The 19,630-nt window shown below is 42.8% G+C and overlaps 1 protein-coding gene across 1 annotated transcript in view; it reads right to left on the reverse strand.

Moving 5' to 3' along the window:
- The window catches only part of KCNB2 (potassium voltage-gated channel subfamily B member 2), a 189,494-nt gene extending 182,446 nt beyond the window's left edge, over nucleotides 1–7,048 (reverse strand). The window contains exon 1 of the mRNA XM_048940866.1: nucleotides 6,749–7,048. The gene's annotated coding sequence lies outside the window, so the exon portion shown is untranslated. The remainder of the gene's footprint in view (nucleotides 1–6,748) is intronic.
- Between the last annotated feature and the right edge of the window lie 12,582 nt (nucleotides 7,049–19,630).

The raw sequence follows: 19,630 nt of genomic DNA on the forward strand, positions 1-19,630 counted from the left end.
CCATACAATTCTTTGAGGACGTACTGATATGATATATACAAGATACAGTAATGAGTTAAATACATTAATATTAATAAGTTAGAGTTTTGAATCACAACTTATTTATTTACTAGCTTATTTTTTTTCAAATTGCACTGCCGTGCACAAAAATGATGGATGAGGTTTTTAACATTCCTGTTGCTCTATCAAAGAGGCACTGTGGTAACCAGATGTCCCAAAATAACTATTTTAGGGCTACTCAAAGCCTGGAATCTTGTATCTTCCTGTTAAATTCCATCTTCCATTGCTCCCTATCAATAACAGTGCTGCCAGCTAACTGAAAGCACTGAAAACTTCACAGATGCCTTTTTGTTCTCCCCAATAAAAGTTTGCAGAGTCAGGTACTGAACTATTATTCTGGGTTTCTACGTAGAAAAATATTATGCAGTATACAATATTATACTATATACACAATGTCTGAAGCAACAAGACAAACTGAGAAGCATCAGATTTTATCCCTTCTTGAAAAATGGTAGGCCATGATCTACCTGAACAACAGATAGGAAGAGATATGCCTGAAGTTTTCACTGAGAGGAGGGCATATTTATTCAAGAGATGCTTGTCTCAATCCAATGACCCTACTACAGCCTATGTTCCTATCTCAGGTGCTTCACAGAAGCAATGAATCTGGAAGCAATTAATCAAGGCTCGCATTTCTGGATGACTCAATTTTGACAAGTTCATTTGTACGCAAGTGAAAATGTCCCAACATGTCCCCAAGGTCATAACAACAGCAAGTCAAATGTCAGCACAGACTTGATTTGGGAGAGTCCTTCAACATTTTCACGGCTCAACCTATAGAGTGCCTCAAAACAAACGCAGTCTAGTCCTGAAAGTTGTCACATGAGGCCTGCAACAACTTCTCACCTTGTTCTGCCTGGTGGTCATCCAGAAAGCAGAACTTTGACAGCCGACCTTATCTAAGGTGGTTTGGTTCTACATACTGCACAAAAGTATAGGTGGTTTGGGGTCTGGTTATGGGAGTGCTGTTCTTAGGAATTTGACTTTAAATCTGTAGAGAAGACATTTCAATTTCATAATGTTTTTTAGTCTTATCATGAGTGGAACAGTGTAAGTTTTGGAAAGCAGAACATCAAAATTAAGGGCAAAAGATACTAAGAGTATTGATATTTTACACCCTAAAGTGAAATAAGAACAGAACAAACGAGCACTTGCTATCATGCACAGTACCATGCAACAGTGGTAGTTGCTGTAATTCTGAAATTAAGACCAAATGAAAATTTGTATTTAAATGCTGCTATAAGTGCATTTATTTACCTCTCTCAAGCCAAAATGTATTTTTTTTTTTCACAGCATCCCCTTAAAAATTTGCTTGATCAGAGCCATTAATTCACAGCTTCTAATGTTAAACATGCAAGACTGACATTCAAAGATATGGGAATCTCTAGAGCAGAATCAACATAGTCAGAAGGAAGCACTCTAAATTCCCATCTAGGCCCAGTATACAGTCAGGATCAAAATGGTGATAACTCCCCCGAATAATATTTGACAAGTGGAAGCCTCCTTTTATAGGAGACACATAAAGAACAGCCCTTCAAAAAAAAAAAAAAAAAAAACACAACAAAACAAAACAAAACTGAGCAAGGTCTGATGCTCCCAGAGGAGGTGGTTGGTGGTAACAACCCATTTACCTAATTGTCTGGTTCATATGTCATAGGCTACTGCTGCTACCAGTAAGACCCAGGATGGCAGTGTGCACAGAAAACACCCTCCCAGTGAGGTGCATTAGAAAGGGATCCATAGCTGCAGAGTATAAACAACCCTTTGCCTGGAGGGAATCTCACATTAAGAGAGGTGCATTAGAAAGGGATCCATAGCTGCAGAGTATAAGCAACCCTTTGCCTGGAGGGAATCTCACATTAAGAGAGGCGAATACATGTTAACCTGAGAAAGGTATAAGAGTTCATTTTCCCACTTCTATGTAAGTAGGCTAACCACAAAACTACTGAACAAAAGCCAGACATCTTTGGTTCAGCAAGGAGATCAGCAGCCAAACAATCTCATCCCTTCTTTACTCCAAGGGGAGCAGAAGATTCTGAGCACTACTGCAACTGCTTTAACAAATTGCTTAAATGGGCGTTGAAGTGACTAGCTACAGGTAGGCAGGCTTGTCCTAAGTACAAAATCCAATCACAAGGCCTACCCACTGAAGAAGTTTGCCCTATGTCAGCAAGAATGAGAGCAGAAAAAGCACGAAATGGAAACATTCTAGAAAGTGAGACTTTCTAGATGGCACTACTGTCAAGGAAGATCAACTTCGCGTGCTGTTAATCGCAGCAACCACTGGAAGAGCACGTACAATAGTGTCATTCGTAGCTTTGTTATTTCAAGGCTAATTAGTCCAGTTCACTGTTTTGCATCTGCTTAAATGCACTAGCGGGATTTTTCCAGCTGCTGCAGCCTGCCAACACTTTCTGCTCAAACTGTCCCACGATCTCTCCGATACATTCAAATTCACACTGAACGTATGGCAGTAATTTAAGGTAGGATTCGTCAGTCATCTGAGTACAGCCTGCTGAGACAAGCTCATAAACTTCCACAGATGAACCAAAACCTCACACTTTAAGAAGGCAAGACACCACTGAAACCTCTGTGAAAAGCAGTGCTGTGGACTCAATTTGAGTTGTTAAGCTTGCTTATGTATTTAAAATATAGCTAAAAGTTAACAATTGATCAGGTGCTGGGAAAAAACTGTTTTATGAACTGCCTTGAGATGTCTTATTAATGTTCTGAGGTAAATGTATTTGGACTGTACTGCCATAATTGATTTCCCTTTCTTAACTTGTTAGGCAATCAGGGAGAGAAGCTCATCTCCAGTGTCATCAAAGAAGATTATGTTTCAGCTTTGTTCAGTTAATTATCAGTACAGCTTTGCATTCACTCCCTTGTTACACAGTTTTACCTGAAGAGCTGATGCTTATTTCCTAATAGGTAATAACCACATATAATTGCAGCACAAAGAATATCTTGTCAGAGCGTGATTTCTCGGGGAGACCAGCACCGAGGATCCTCCTGCATCACATGTGATAACAGATCTGTTTGGCACCTTCATTTAGACTCCAACTGCATTTGCCCTTGCACAATTTCACAATATACTGTGATCCTACTATCATGGTATTATGTGAGGCAAAATGGTAGATAGCCACTGCTCCTTGTAAAGATGGTAAGTGCTGCTTATCACAGCCTATTCTTATTACTCGGAGCTGCATTATGCCAATGTGACATATATTATTTATTATCAGATAGACTGTTGGTTCTAAATCTTGCTGCTGCCAGCAGTGATGTTACTACTCCTCTTTACAGTCATCCAGCGGGGGAACTACAACATATAGAAGCCAGACACCTGAGTCAGAGCTGATCTGCCATTATGGTTAAATATAGATTTCCTGCATTAAAAACAAGAAAATTAAAAACCCCACAGATTTTAATGGCCTAAGACTTTTCCATTACAGTTTCTTGCGGTCACCATAATCCATGAACAAACGCATTCCAAATAATATTCATTATTTACTGATTACACAGCTAATGTCGTCATATTTTTAGTGCTGGTGAAAAAAAGCAGCAATACAACTACTTAGCTCACTCCAGCTCTCAAGCCTTGGAAGAAAGTGATGATGTATTGCTCAGTAAATAAGTGAACTCTAACTCTAGGAAGATGTCAATGTAAGACTGAAGTTCCTTTGTGTGCTGTAATGAGCCTGAGGATGCACAAAAAGCAGAATAGCCTTTGCTGTACTTCCACCTTTAACAGAGAATACAGACAGCTTTAAGCGGAATAGATTTTAAGTATCTTGACTGATGCATACTGTAGCTAAATCTTTCATGGCATTTAGTGACTTACAGAGCTATCTGGGACTATCATTACATCTAGAACTGCCCGAGATAAAAAAAAACTTTCAAGTTCTGATCAATAAAAGACCAGAATTCAGCTTCTCTGCTCACTTACAGTATTTAATCACAGGATTGAATATAGATACATTCTACTTGAATTGAATTCAAGCACCACAGCAGTCTATTTATTACAGCATACAGTGTAATATCCAAAGCCATATACCATTTAAGAAAAAGTCAGAATAATGAAATTCCTTCCAAATCCTCTCCATATAGCAAGAGTAACTCTGGGATTTACTGAACACTACATTTACAACAGGAATAAAGTTAGGCTTTGATAAGTCAATCAATTTGTTTGCACAGTGTAACAAAACACTACTGTACATCTTTAAGAGATCTCTACAATTAAAAATCATAAAGTTTATTTTGATTAACAGTTGAAATTATGGTTAGGAAGTAGACATTCATTTCTACTTGCTAAACTGTGAGTTAAAACCATATGTCCCCAAGGTTTACTACAAAATACAAGACATCAAATTCCTAGAAGGTACTATGCAAGAATCCCTCAAAATATATATCAAAAAATAATAATTCTTAGAACGTCTGTATGTCTGCCCAGACAACGCTGAGCTGGAATAGCTCGCAACTTTCAGTGCTTTCCTTTCTGGCTCTGGACTTTCCCTCTCGACGCTGCCTGTGGGAGCAGCAGGTCCGGGCAGCAGAGCCCTCCGGAAGGGTCTGCAGACAGGTCCTCCAGCACTGCAGCCCCTCAGCTGCTGCTTCATAGAGACCTTGTGCCTGCTGACCAAGCCCCTCTCCCCCAGCCCCTCAGCCTGGGGAGTAGGCAGCCCCTCCCCAGCACTGCTTACGTAAGGACAACATGCGGAGCCCAGAGCTGGCTGCAGTGTCCTCCAGCAGGTAGCTTTAAATATAGCGGAGCCTTGAAGAACAGTTTACCTGCACATGTACGGACACGAAGCCCAAAGAAGTCACGTAAGATCAAGATTTCCTTCTAAAAGTCCCAGTAGCAAGCTGATGGCAAAATCCCAAACGTTGAAAGGAAAGCTGTTGCAAATCTCCACTCCTCGCCTTGCCTTGAATGGCAAGCCAGAATTTGCCAATTAACTTGCACTTTGGAAAAAAGGCTGAGCATGAATAAATAAGTACATTTGATGTGGCATCCTTATGGCAACAGTGCCTTTCAAAATGCTGAAGCCAATGGGGATGAGAAGAAAGAAGCATGCTGCTCCAAACATTGCTTCTCCTTCATCTTGAGCTGGAGTTATTTTCACTTTTCCTGCCTGTGTGTGTCTGAATGAGGCCACCCTGCTGAGCTTCGTGACAAGTCCAGATGAGAAAGGAGGTTACAGCACTGTGCATGCTGTGGTGAGGGCTCCATGTGGAAGCACCATATGAAAAAAGGCAGCTGCAAGTTGCAGTAAGGCTGAGCTAGGGGTCTGTGCATCAGGAATTGTTTGAATGAAAGGAAGCAGCACTAAGGACCCACAACAAACTTTCTGCGTGTGCTGCATCTCCTCTCCCTGGCAAAGACTTCCAGAGCTCTAACAGCACACCTCGGGTGATGGCAGACAAGCAGACCTCCAAGCAGCGCTACCAACTTCCTGGCACAAGGCTGCACTGAGCTAGGTCAGACTCTGAGCTCCCCACACCTTGCCCAGCCCTGAGGCTCTGCACGAACTTGGATACAACATGCCAGCTGAGCAAGCTTATTGTTTTTAAAACCAAATATCAGCAGATAAGGCTTTTCTCTCTCCCCAACCTGTCCAGCATTGCTGCTTGTCTTTCTCTCCCAAAGCAGCCTCTTCAGGGCTACAGGATGGGGTCACTAAGATCTTTCTCTTAGGTGTCCTTTAAGCAGCAAGGTTTGCCTGCCTGTGTGTTTGCTTAGGACTGTTGCCTCCACCTGATGCTACTGACACTTCCATTTTCATCCAAACATTTAAAAAGTGACAATTTTGGCAGCAATCCTATATAGATGGCCTTAGCTGCGATGAATGAAAATGTCCAAGAAACTGCACATACACTGCTTATTTATATCTTAATCATTATGTAATTGAATGAAGTCCAACTATGAATGTGGCCCATACATTGGGGATATACAACAGTCCACCTTCACACAGCCAATGAAATGCTGGTAGACTGAATGGTTTGAAGGAGCCATGCGGCGAACATGCCCAGTTATAAAGATGCTGGGGTGTTTAAAGCCATGACAGCATGCGATGTATCTATGGAGAGGATGTATGCCGGTATATTTTAGACAAGCACAGTGCTCTGGTATTTCCAGCTTTGGGAGAGGGGATTTTCAATCACCCGGCACTCGGGTTAATTCAGATGACAGCCATCCATTGAGAACACCGAGGGTTTCTATCATCAGGTTCCCCGGCTCCACCAGAGCATTGGAAACAAACGACGAGCCTTTTATCTTTAAAGCTCACCCACGGCAGGAGGCAGAATACTACGATATGCCATTTCCCACTGCTTTAACAGCGCCGAAGGAACAAAAACACAAGGCAGGCTTTCCAAAGCGCTCCAGAGTGAGGACTACGTTATCCTCTCTCTGACCCGAGCGGCCGGGGAGAACCCGCGCTCCGGAGCGGCCCCGCCGAGCTCCCCCCGCTCCGCAGCCCGGGGCTCCCCGGGGCTCCCCGCACTTCCCCCGGCCCGGGGGAACGCATCCCGCGGGGGCAGCGCTCTCCTCCCTCGCAACTCGCAGCTGTTCGGGAGGCGTGGATGACTCGGGTTCTTAAAAAAAAAAAAAATCGAAAAAAAAAAAAAATGCAAAAGAATACAAGCAAAACGCAGCCCTCGGCGGGAGGAGGGATGCCCTGCCGCTTACCTTGCTCCGCGGGCGCCCGGGGCACCGCCGGGGGCTGGAGGAGGGATTCCCCAGTGCTGGCAGGGGCTGCTCGGGCTTCCCCGGGCACTGCGCGGCCGCCAAAGCCACGGCGAGACGTTTGTTTTGGTCGCTCCTTCCCGGAGAGGGCTTTGCTCTACATTCTCGGCTCCACATCACCGCCCCCCCCGGCACGGAGAGGGCTGGGGTTGGAAAAACCACGGCGAAGGCATCTCCCTCCTACCCCCCGGAGACGCGAAGCCGCCGAGCGAGCGGCGCGGCGAGCTGCTGGGGCCGGCGGGCGGAGCGGGGGGAGCGGGAGGGAAGCAGGGCGGGGGGGCGAGAAAAGCCGAGCCCGCGCTGCCCTCGCCCCGCAGTAATCCCCGGCTGCATGCGAGCTGCCGGCGGCCGCCCGTGTCTGCGGCTGTGCGCGGCGGCGGTGAGGCGGGGGGGCACGGCCGCTCCCGGCCGGAGCACGCGGGGAGATCCCGGACCCTTCCGACCCTCCCTTCCCCCCCGCCCGGCGACTCGCACACCCCCTGCGTACGGCACGGGTGAGGGGAGCAGAGCGCGCACGGCTCGCGGCAGCCCCCGGGCAGGTGGTGTGTGTGCAACGCACATCCACGTGCACACGCAGAGCCCTGCACTAACCGCCGGCCGGGGATGCGCACGCGAAGCCCAATCTCCTGCCCAACTAGGGATGCACGCTGCTCCCCTCCCCCCCCAGCAGAAACACAGAGCCTTCGCGAGATACACACACACACGCTGCTGCCACCTCTCCCCAGTCCCACGGAGAACCAACACCCAGCACATTGCGTGTGGCTGACAGCCCCGGCTTGTCCGCGCTGTGGCTTGCTGTAGGATGATGCCCCCCGGCAGAGGTTGCGGTGCCCAGGTGGGCAGGATCCCCTGGAGGATGGGCTCTTTTATCGCCACGTCTCCATGGGGCAGCTGCCTGCCATCGAGGCTTCTGCTGTTCCTACTGCTTCTTCCGCCTTCCCATAGGGCTTAATTGTTCTTTATTGCTTTTTAATGGGAAGTCCTTTATCATGCCTGATTATGTGAAGAAGTCTGTCTCTCTCGTTCAGTGCTGCTCCTCTGTATTTTGGGTAGGGGGGATTACAGAGCTGCTCTCCTTTTCAAGGTCTCTCCTTTTACCTGGGTTTCATAATGGCTCCTCTGTCACTTTGCCCTCTGCATTGTGTTGCTCAAGCTTCAGTTCTCCCTATGGCTCTGAGTTTCTGCCTCCAGTGCTGCACATTTCTCTGCTGGGATGAAGGCTTTCCAACACAGCAATTCTCAGCTGCTTTTTTTTTTTTTTTTTTTTTTAATTTAAAGACCTCCTAATTATTTTGAAAGCCATCCAAGAAAGAGATTGGGCAGTATTTCCACTGTCTCTTCAATTAAAACCAACTAAAAATTAGGTTAAACTTCAAATGTTCATTTACTTTGTTAATTTCCCCCCACTTTATTTGCTTTCCAGACTAGGCTGGAAGAGATATGTGGGTTTTATTAAAGGCCAATCAGCTTCTGCCAGCCTAACTTCCAAAGTTTTCTGAATGGGTACCACAGCTTGAGATGGGCTATTCCTGGTCATCCTTAGTGGTGGTAGCTTCAAGATTGGTATTCTATGCAAATACTGATTTGTATTGAAACCTCCACTTTGTCTGAAATTGGGACATCAGCGAGTTAGATGTGAATCTGTAAGGGTCCCCCTGATAGGCATCAGGAGTTCACATGGTGTTACACAGCTGAAGATCTACCTGTATATGTCACATCAATGAGAAAGGTTCAACTGGATCTTTGTCTTCTTTGGCACCACAGTAGCTAAAGCACGATACAGAGCAGTGGGAAATCAAGAGTTCACGCATTCAGATGCTCATGAAATATCAGGTTCTCGGGAGCTCCACTGCTCCTCTACTGGTCTTCACAGTGCAGTGAGTAGTTTGGAGGGCTGCATATCCTATAGAAGTAGACTATACTTTCACAAAATTATAATATTTGAGGTTTGGGTAATTTTGATTTTAAAATATTCTCTTATTTCTTTCTCAAACACACATCCCCAGACTCTAAAAGGATTTGCTTATGGAGAAAAGTGTCTGAAGAGGAGAGGATATGAGACTTCCCATAGTTCCCCAGCTGTGCTGGTGCACATACTATGCAGATACTGTTCCCCAATAAGCAGTTTATCTGCATTCAGAATGGAGGGATTATTCCTGAACAAAAATTTTGTATAGATCTGGTGAGTCCACAGTAAAAATACTTTTATTCTGGGAAAGAAATTTTACATACAAAGTGTATTATGCCAAGAAACACACTTATTTCACTATATCTACATTATTCTATTTCTCTTCATAAACAAAAGCTAACTGTTCTTGCCTCACTCTTTTATAGCATTGGAGCTTCTGGTCTTACAGTAGTGTGGGGGAGTTGAAGAGAAGACTTTGAACTTCCTCTGTTTACCGGAAAAGAAAGATCAAAATGTATGGCCATGCATTGATGACCAGTGATTTCCAGACTGTGTGGGAAAGATTCACTTCAGAGGAGTTGGGTTTCAGCTGGTCAGATAATGGAAGAAAGACACAGCTGGAATGAAACAAAAATCTCTTTCCTACTGAACTTTCTGTTGCAGGATTTTTCCCCTCATTATAGCTATGCTCTTCAAAGCATCTTTCATCAAAGGTTGCTCTCATAAACTCATAAACATGCTGGACCTCTTCCTTCTCTCTTTACTTTAATAGATGAGCTCACAAGGCCTCAGTGAGGCCAAGCTTCCCAAACATTACCTCCAGTAATGCCTCCTTAGAGGAAGAGGAAGGTGCAAGAGGAGGAAGATGAGCAGACCCTTGGAAAGATGTATCTAACTCCTGAATTGCAACAGAATCTATTAGAGAATTGTAAAGACCAGTAAGATCATCTAGTCCAACCATCAACCCATGCCTGTGACAGCTCTAGACCATGTCACTTAGTGCTACATCTACCCTTTTCTTGAGCACCTCCAGATAAGTGACTACCACCTTCCTGAGCAGCCTGTTCCAATGCATTACCATCCTTCCTGAGAAGAAATTTTTCCTAATATCCAACTTGAACCTCCCCTGGTGCAACTTATGACCATTACCTCTTGTCTTATGAAGAAAGATCATTCCAAATCACAATCTAACAAGAGAGTTATCTTTTCTGCTGCTGTTCATCCTGACCACAGCAGTGAACTCATGTGACCTTCATGTTTGGTTTGGTTTGGTTTGAAGAAAGAAGAGTCAGTTGGCATTTTTCAGAACCCAGCACGCACTAATAGGATTTCTGGTCCTGCCCAGTCACCCCTGGGCTCCATGGCCCAGGACACCATTTCAACTTTGCCTCAGGATGCCAGCTCCTCTATCTCTAGTTCTTATGCCAATTCTGCCCTGGATGGATTTTGGGTTCATTGCTTGCTTTGTCAATTCTGCTCCCAGCTGGAGCAGAAGCATGACTTGACTATGGATCTGGTTCATTGTGTTCTTTGTCTTGGATTGTTGACAGATTCTCCTCAGCCCACTGGCTGTGGGATGGTGCCCCATGGTGAGGAGTGAGGGCACTGCCTGCATTCAGGTACTTAAACTCCCAGCTCACCTGCCTTTCAGAAGCAACTGGGATTTTCCCTTCCCCTAACAGCAGAAATTTCTGAATGGTTGCAAAAGACCTCCTCTGTGCCCAGAAGCTTTCAGAAACAAAAGCTGGATCTTTACTGTGGAAAATTACCAAGGGCTTCCCCCTCAGTGGATAAGGGAATGGTCCTCTAGTGGACTGGGCTTATGGCCACTCGTCAGCTTGTAGGAGCAAGAATTACTCCTAAAAAACACCTTCAGTTGGAGGGCTGTTGTCATCAGCACCAAAACTGGCCTGTCCATCTAAATGATGATCATTTTCTTGAGTGCAGTCACCATAGTTCTTTCAATGCCAGAATGTTATGCCAAGTGGTGTAGAACTATCTCCTGATTTCATAGCGATGAGTCCAACAAATGGTGGAAAGAAAAAGGGTCTGTTGTCATGGAAGAGCAAAGCCCATTCCAGTGCACTTTCTGTCACCCAGAACCTCCAGATAAAACAATTCAAACAAAGGAAGATTCATGGCCAAGTCTAATATTCTTTTAAAATAAATCACATTGAAAACAGCATCTGGCAATAACATAGCCCACCACAGATCATACCACGTCTGGTATGGATTAGGGACTTCCTGAATCATGGGATGTATCTTTCCTTGCTTCTGAATGATTGTTGCTTTTTCCTCCTTTTCTTTTTCAGGTTTTGGTTTCCTTTTATCTGATTTCTGAAAACCAGAATATGTTTCCTATTGCTTTTGCCACAAATCAGACTCCAACGCGCTTTCTCTGACATCTCAGGTTCTAAAGGAAATCCTGGAGAGGCTTCACCTCTTTCATAGGATGCAGTGAGAAAGCAATTTCATTAATGTTCAAAGTCTATTTGTAGATACATCTAGGAATGGCATGCTGCTGGACACAAGGGCAATAGTGGCAAATTTTCTTCCCCGGTACACTAAATGGAAACTTACAGGGCTGAGTATCACAAAGACAGCAGTGGATCTGAGCAAGAGCATAGCCAGGAAGGACAGATCATGGGCAAGATGCCATTGTCAAATTAGCCACAACTTGGATTGCTTTTGAGGGTTGTTTTTCTTTTTGGCTGTTTGTAAAAATTGATTCATTGTTCCTTTCTTCTCTGAGTGGAAATTTAATTTTTTTATTCTGGACAAAGCTTGACAAGAAAATAGAAATTGCTGTCAGGGCTAAAATCAATTTTAGACACAACAGAAACAGAAAACAAATTTGAACTAAACAGAGGCATATCAATATGATTATAGCTGAATCAGAGTTGTACAAACTGATTTATTTCAAATTTGGACATCTTCTCCTATGCAGTCAAGTAGATAGGATTTACTGACTGGTATTTTTTGTTAAACACACAGAAAGACTGCTGTATGGCTGCTGGAGCTCCAGCCTGCAGCATTTAAATGTAGTACTCTCCTTTGTGTAATGTAAGATGGAGATGATTTCCACAAACTCAGAAGTGCTCTTTTAACCTTCTGCAATGGATTCCTCTAACTCATATTTTGATTTAAAGAAACAAGCAAAAAAGAAAAAACAAAAAAACATATTTTGTAATGTAATCTTCGTAGTTGTTAGTTTTTTATTTTTAAGGCCAACTGAATGCTAATCCTTTCTGACAATTAAAACTTTTTCCAGTATTATTCATGGATTTTTAAACTGAAATCTCTTATTCTGGCCTCATGCCATGCCACAGCCTGGGAAAAAAATCAACTTTGATCACGAGTACCAGGTAGGGTATATCCCATGTTCAGACTGCCCCAATGCTTTCTGGAAATTGCAGTGGCTTGGTCCAACTTTATGACAAAAGAGCAGCCAAGTAAAATGTAATCCTGCCAATCTGATGATCTGGTGTTTCCCAGTTATATCTTATAGGGGAAGCCCAGTTCTTCCATCCCAGCAGAGGCAGAAGTATAGGAATGGGGGACTCTGCCTCCCCATGTGGCCCACCTCCTTCTCAAGTTCCTCCTTGAGGTATCTGCTCGGGGTTTATTTGACAGGCAGCTCTTTTTCCCAGTGAAAGGAACTGGGAGTGAGAATTTTGGGGACTTTTTGCTTTCTCTTCTGTGTCAAACAGGACTTAATAATGGATTAATTAAAAGTGATCTATCATAATAGCTTAGGCATAATAGATTTTCCTGCGCAGGTCGAAGCCGAAGGAAACAAAAGCCAAGGACAAGAGCTGGAGGGAAGGATGTTCAGCACCCTTGCAAAATTACTTGCTAAATACGTTTCTTTATTAGCAAGGGAGAATAAAACACCCAGGAGCCAAGGATTTTGCAGTGAGAAGAAGCCAATTGTAGAGAGGAGGATCAGACTGTGATTAGTTGTGAGAGGTATGAAGCTTCTAATTATAAGGGCAATCCCCACGCTCCTCCCCTGCAGCCTAACAGAAGAGGATAGAGATAGAGCTGAGAGACGGGGCCTGGAATCTGAGAGGGGAGCTCCCTCCATATCTTTCAGTCTTACAGGTTCTTTGGGAGAACTATAGGGAGATTCATTTTCCTAAAAGAGAAGTTGACCTGAGCAATTCTATGGGTATCTGAGCACTGGTTACATACAAACAGTGCAGTTCTGCTATGACACTGTAATAAAAGCTGAAGAAACAGCAGCAAGGTGAGTGAGCTTCCCTGAGATTAGGCTGAATCTGTGGTTGACAAATCAGATAAACTTATGCTGCTGGGAAATGTGATACATTAAAGGTGGATAATTTGTTTAACAATTATTCTACTCACAAATGAAGTGTTAGGACTTGATACTCCTGTTCACATCGTTGTTTTTGTTTTCAGATTGTTCCCTGTGGATTACATCTTAGGTCTCAAATGCTGAAAACCTGAGGATAATATCTTTTTTAATGAAATGTCTTGATATCTCTGGCAAATCCAGACCCAAAATTAAGTCCATGTTTCTTCAGTTGTGACTAACACGTTCCCTTGAACGTTGTTCTGCACCAGGCCTGCCGTACACAGCTAACAAGATAGAAGCTCCACACATTACTTTTGGCTATTTTTCAGAGTTTGTGCAGATATTGTTTTCCAGTGGTATCTCATACTAATCTGATAGAGTAATAAAGTAGCTTAATTGCTTTTTTTCTGCGGCCTTCACCCCAACAGCTCCCCACAGCCTTTTTATCATTTGTGATGCCTGTAACGGAGTACTGAGTGATGTGTAGATGGGGCACTTAGCCCAAGTGGAACCTCATTGCACACAGACAATAATGAAGTTGCTACAAGGCAATGGTTTCAATTTGTAAACTGTTTTTGGGAAATAACCATTATTTTTTTTTTAAGTTGTCTGAAAATCAGAATTTGCTGCTTATGACAACTCTTTCTTTTTCCAATCTGAGTGGCAGCTGCTCCGCTAACAAAACTGCCATTTCCCCTTAGAAACTGTAGGGGAATACCAGAAATGGTGTTGAAGGGTGAGCCTTGCCTGGACACAGACATGGTAAGCCCAGGTCAGGTTTTAAGCCTTCCAGTGTTATCAAGAATCACTTAATCATGTAATCATCTGAGTTGGAAGAGGCATTTAAAGGTCATCCAGACCAACTCCCTTGCAATGAACAGAAACTCCTACAGCTCAATCAGGTTGCTCAGAGCCCTGTCCAGCCTGACCTTGAATGTCTGTAGGGGTGAGGTATTTACCACCTCTCTGGTTCATCTGTTCCAGTGCTTCACCACCCTTATTGTAAAAAAACTCTTCTTGCATTCAATCTAAATCTTCCCTTGTGAGCTGGGGAATGTGTGCTTTCAGCCCAGAAGACCAACCATGCCCTGGGTTACATCAAGAGAAGCGTGACCAGTGGGTTGAGGATGATTCTGCCCCTCTACCCTGCTCTCATGAGACCTCACTGGGTGTACTGCATCCAGTTTTGGAGCTTCCAACACAAGAAGGACACTTGAGCCAGCAAAATTAGACTAGGTATTAGGAAGAAAGTCCTTAACGTGAGCGTGGTGAGACACTGGAACAGGTTGTCCTGCAAGGTAGTGGATGCCCCCACCCTGGAGGTGTTCGAGACTCGGCTGGATGGGGCTCTAAGCAACCAGGTTTAGAGAGTGGTGTCCCTGCCAATAGCAGAGGGGTTGTAACTAGATGATCGTGAAGGTCCCTTCCAACCTAAACCATTCCATGATTTTATGATTCTTCTAGTTTGAAACCATTTCCCATTGTCCTATTACAACAGACCCTGCTAAAGAGTCTGTCCTTTTCTTTCCTCAGGTCCCCCTTTTGATACTGAAAGGCCACTATTAGGTCTCCCTGGAGCCTTCTGTTCTCCAGGCTGAGCAGCCCCAGACCTCAGCCTGTCCTTGTAGGGGATGTGTTCAGTCCCTTGGATCATTTTTGTGGCCCTCCCCTGGGCATGCTTCAACAGGTCTCTCTTGATGTCTCCCTTGTACTGAGAACTCCACATTCAAATGCCTCATCAGCATGGAGTAGAGGGATAGGATCACCTCCCTTGACCTGCTGACCATGTTTCTTTTGATGCAGCCCAGGATATGGTTGGCTTTCTGAGCTCTGAGGGCACGTTGCTGGCTCATGTCCAGGTTACTACCCATCAGTATCCCCAGGCCCTATTCAGCAGTATTCTGCTCTATCCTTTCATCCCCCATCTTGTTTTGATAGTGGGGGTTGCCACAACCCAGGTGCAAAACCTGGCACCTGGATTTGTTGAACCTCATGAGATATTCCTGGTCACAGTGCCTGAAGTCTCTCTGGATGGCATCCCATCTCTCAAATGTGTTGACTGCACCGTATAGCTTGGTGTGATCCACATACTTGCCGAGGGTGCACTTGATCCCACCAGTGATATCGTTGATGAAAATATCCAAGAACACAGGTTCCAACACTGAGCCCTGAGGGACAGTCCTCATTTTATCCTTGCTGTGTGCTCCTGAAAGCTGGGAGAGAGAGAATACTTTCAGGCTTCTATCTCACAGCTGCTAAACTGGAGAAAAACCCTGTTTATGTGGATGGTTCCCAGGTTTCCAGGGTTTCACTGTGAATTTCTGAACATAGACCAGGATATGGGGATCAGCCCTGGCATGAGGGACTCTAGAGAAATGTGCAGATCACTTGAGATCTGATTAATTGATCTTTGAATGAAGTAGCCCTTTAGGAGTAACATGGTTCTTGGTTCCAAAACCGCCAGCCGGGAAATAGAGCTGATTTGAAGCTGGGCTTTGGGATCATAAAAGTTCACCAAACAAATATAATTTGAAATTAACATTTTGTTAGAACATATCAAGAAGCCCTATGTTCACAGCCAGCTTCAGAAATAACAATAATATAATATATAAATAGTAAGGGACATATTTGCTGAAATAATTTTGTAAGAGTTTTAGAGATTCTTATGGTAAAAATATGTGTAGCTGATCTGCTTTAGATTCTGCAACCTTGAAGATAGTGGCTCTTTGTGCTTTGATTAATAGCGTAGAATGTTATGTAAGTCAGTGAAGTCTAATTTGTTGAAATTACATGTTGAGTGCCCAGGTTTCCACTGCTCAGTTAACAGATTACATGCTATAATCTCTTCTGAAATATTTCATTATATATTTTTGTAATTATTGTAACTGTTTATTAAATTCCCGTGGAGTGGATAGATGACATTATGTTTAACAAACCCTCCCTTGGAGGTGCAAATTTACATATTCACATTTTCCTAAGTTGTCTGGAACACATTTCTTTCTGTTCTGAAAAGAAAATTAACTAACAAACAAGACAACAAAACAAAGAAATGGAACAACAACAAAACATATAAACAGACACCCATCTCCTCTTCTTCCATTGCCAGTGTTGGTCATTTGTAAATCAGTGGAAAAATGCAATAACACTGCATAGGTACCACAGTGAAAGTGTCTCAAGGACTATGAGCTTATATAGTGACCTAAATGTAGGTTCTGATTAGGACTGGAAGCCTTCATGGAACTTAACTCTCAGGTTAAGCAGTTGTTTTCAGGGTGGTTCTTGCTTTATTCTTTAGTGTCCTCTATCTCTTTTCACCTTCATTTGTAGTTGAAAGGTTATCCCAAAAGCTCTATCACCTCACTCTCCTGAAATTCACCTTGTCTTGCACAACTACCTTCAGTATCTTCCATTCATTGCCTTCTATTCTTTTGCTGTTATTAATGCACAAAGAGTGATTCTGAACTGTATGCAGTGGAAGGCCAGTGTTTCCACTAAATTAATCAAATAACATTAAAGGTGTATTGCAGCCTCAGCATAGATGTTAATGTGGGTCCCTCTCCTCCCCTGTCAGTGTTTTTCAAGAAACTTGATAAGTTGTTTGAAATGAGCTAATGGATTTAGAAGTGATGGAAGGAGCTTGTGGGGAGGAAAATGGACCTGAAAGGTAAAGGCATAGATTTTTCCTCAGGAAGACAGGCTGAGCTGTTATATGCGGAGCTGAGTGGGCAGAAGTATTATGAGGACCCTCTTGCTCACTGCTGAGTACTCTTTTGTATCACTGCAAAGTGACTTTGAAAAAGGTGGAACATGCTACAAATTCATATTTGAAAAATACTGCATTCATTTTGTGTGGATTGAAGTAATTGCTCATGAGTAGCAGGAAATCAGACCTTGAACGTTGCTAGTGACATGAAAAGCAGATTTGGGTGATTATTTTCATTTTGTTTATTGTATGAATTTACTTGCAAATGGCTTAGACAAATGTCTCAGTTTATGTTTTTTTTTTAATCTGGTGCACAGTTGCTTTAATTGTTCATTGTTTATATTTGCTATTTCCTTAAGTGCAGAGAAGGAGATGCATGGCAAGTCAGTGTTAGCTTGAGATGCTCACAAGCTGTGATACAGAGGGGAAAAATAAGCTATGGGGGGATATAGCTCTTTTTCTTTGCTTTCCTGTCATTCTTTCCTGGCTGTCACACCATATACACTACTCATAAAGGCAGATGTTAATATAAAATGTGTTACGTAAAGTGTGGCTCAACTACAAGAACTGATTCTTTGACTTGAGTCTTTGATTTTGTAGGCAAACACAATAATTCTGACAATAAATGAGTTTTGTTATGGATACTACAATCTAGATACACGTTGCCTTCAGAGTGATGAATGTTTGTGACCCACCAAGCAAGAAACCATTAGGTCATGAACTTGTGCACTCCAGTGAGAAGAGCCAGGGAGAGCCCTCCCTGTGAACTCTAAAATTATTATTTACACTCCTCGAAAAACCACTTATTTAGAGAAACTGACCATTATTCAGAGGAATTCCTGCCATCACTGAAAGGCGTAACTATTTGTTCTGTTAACTGAAGATGAATTGACAATTTTCATCAATTCTCTGGCAGGAAAGTGCTTTAATCTCTTTATTTTCACACATGAGAGACTGACTCCCTGAGGCAGACTCAGAAGCAGAGCAAAAAGATCTGTTTTTAATTCTGTAAACTAGAAGTAGTTTTAAAGTCCATACTTGTTGAAAGCAGAGGTGGATTAGTTGAAGTCAAAGTCTATAGTACTGGGCTTCTGTTTGGATGCTTGAATAAATTCTCTAGCATCCTGGTTGTTTAGCATTATTAGGAGCAACATTTGAACCTCTTTCTAAGGATAATGCTTCCCAGAAAATACTTTACTTCTGTTAGTTATTATTGAATATGTCTAATGGTTCTCACCATCATCTGAATATTTTAAGCAGGTTCACTCAGAGTAATGCAGATATGCATTATAATATTTGGCTTCTTTTAGCAGACTAATCCTTTAGTGAGTGAAAAGCCCTAAGGCAGCAGCTGGTTCCAATTTTATAATCTTGTGGTTTTCATCAGGTAGTGGAAAAGAATTCTGTAACTATGGAAAAAACTGCACTCTGAGCTGTTAGGCACCAGAGAATTCAACCCAGAGAAGCCCTTATAAACATCCCAGTCACTGAAAAGATTTTTTGTGAACATTACAATTTAGAATCTGTAGTATCAGACACAGATCTTTAGGAAATTGGCCTTCAATGGTTTTAATGTTTGAACAATTACTGTTTTGTACACAATCTCTAAGTAGAAATATATTTAACAGCACTCACGATTTTCTGTGTGACACAAAGCAGAAATGCATCCACTTGTCTGCAGAAGAACCATTACATATCTAATTTGGCTCATGTGCAGGGTGCTGGCATTGAGAACTACAAGCCTCATGGGACTGGGCTGTTTTAAAGAGGAAACCTTCACTACCCACAACACCTCACAGCACCTGCACTCACCTGTGATGGGGCTGCACAGATTTTCCTTCTCTTACTGCACAGATTGTCTGATTTCCACTTGGAATATATCTACATAGAGCAGCAAAAGTGCTAGGATTACTGTAGCCACAGTGCTGAGATGCACTGGCACGGCAGCTTTCAGAACATGAGGAGTCGGGAGCAGCCACTGCCCCCTCTTCCCCTCCTCTTTATCTAGTGAGAATGTATCAAGCTGTAGCCCAATATGTAGTATGAATTTATGTACTGCACATTTATATTCTAGGCTCGCTCCAGAGTGTGTCACTGCTTTAGGATCAGTATGAGACTTAAAGGTAAAACCATAGTTTAAATGATTGTGTATTTGTCTTTTGATTTAATAAATTGATTTTCAGTAGAGTGTCCTCGGTGTAATTTGGTACTGCTTATCCACTACAGACACTGTAAACGAGGCTGTCACCGCTGCTTGTCATACTGGGGCTATCAAGCCATTAATCAGTCTGTGGCTGAACTCCTAAATAAGAAGCATTATTTGCCTTGCTTCCTTTTAACACAGGTTTTGCAAATTAAATGTTTTAAACATGAAGAAAACATGACATTTTTCCTGCATGGTTACTCCACCAAGCAGTTTTATGTTTAGAAACAAATACGCCTATAAATGAGAATTTTATGGGCAAGAAAAGCATGTAAACTGGAACAAAAGAATACCTTGATTAAATATACTTAAAAGTTCACAATTATGATTAATGATTTTCTAAGCTTTTGAGAGTACCCCATTAACTGTGTATTAAATCAAGATTGCTTTTTGAATATGCTGTATTGGCAGATGTTCGTTAAATGTATCCTGTTATTATGAGCGTATGTATTTTCTCAAGTTCTTTAAGGCTTAATGATTTCACACATGCATCAGCCCTCTTACAGAAAGATCTCCCTTAGTAAATATGTTTTAGGTATGCTTAACTTTTTAGGCTCCTTGAGCTGGCCAAACTTTAACCTACACAAACTTGTTATGCTTTGCTGTATTTAGACAAGCAATTCTGCATAATCTGGCTCTACTCCTAGATTACATACATTATGACTCTTCTGTGCTTCTTTATTACAATATCG

The sequence above is a fragment of the Lagopus muta genome, chromosome 3 (assembly GCF_023343835.1).
Source record: "Lagopus muta isolate bLagMut1 chromosome 3, bLagMut1 primary, whole genome shotgun sequence".
Lineage (NCBI taxonomy): Eukaryota > Metazoa > Chordata > Aves > Galliformes > Phasianidae > Lagopus > Lagopus muta.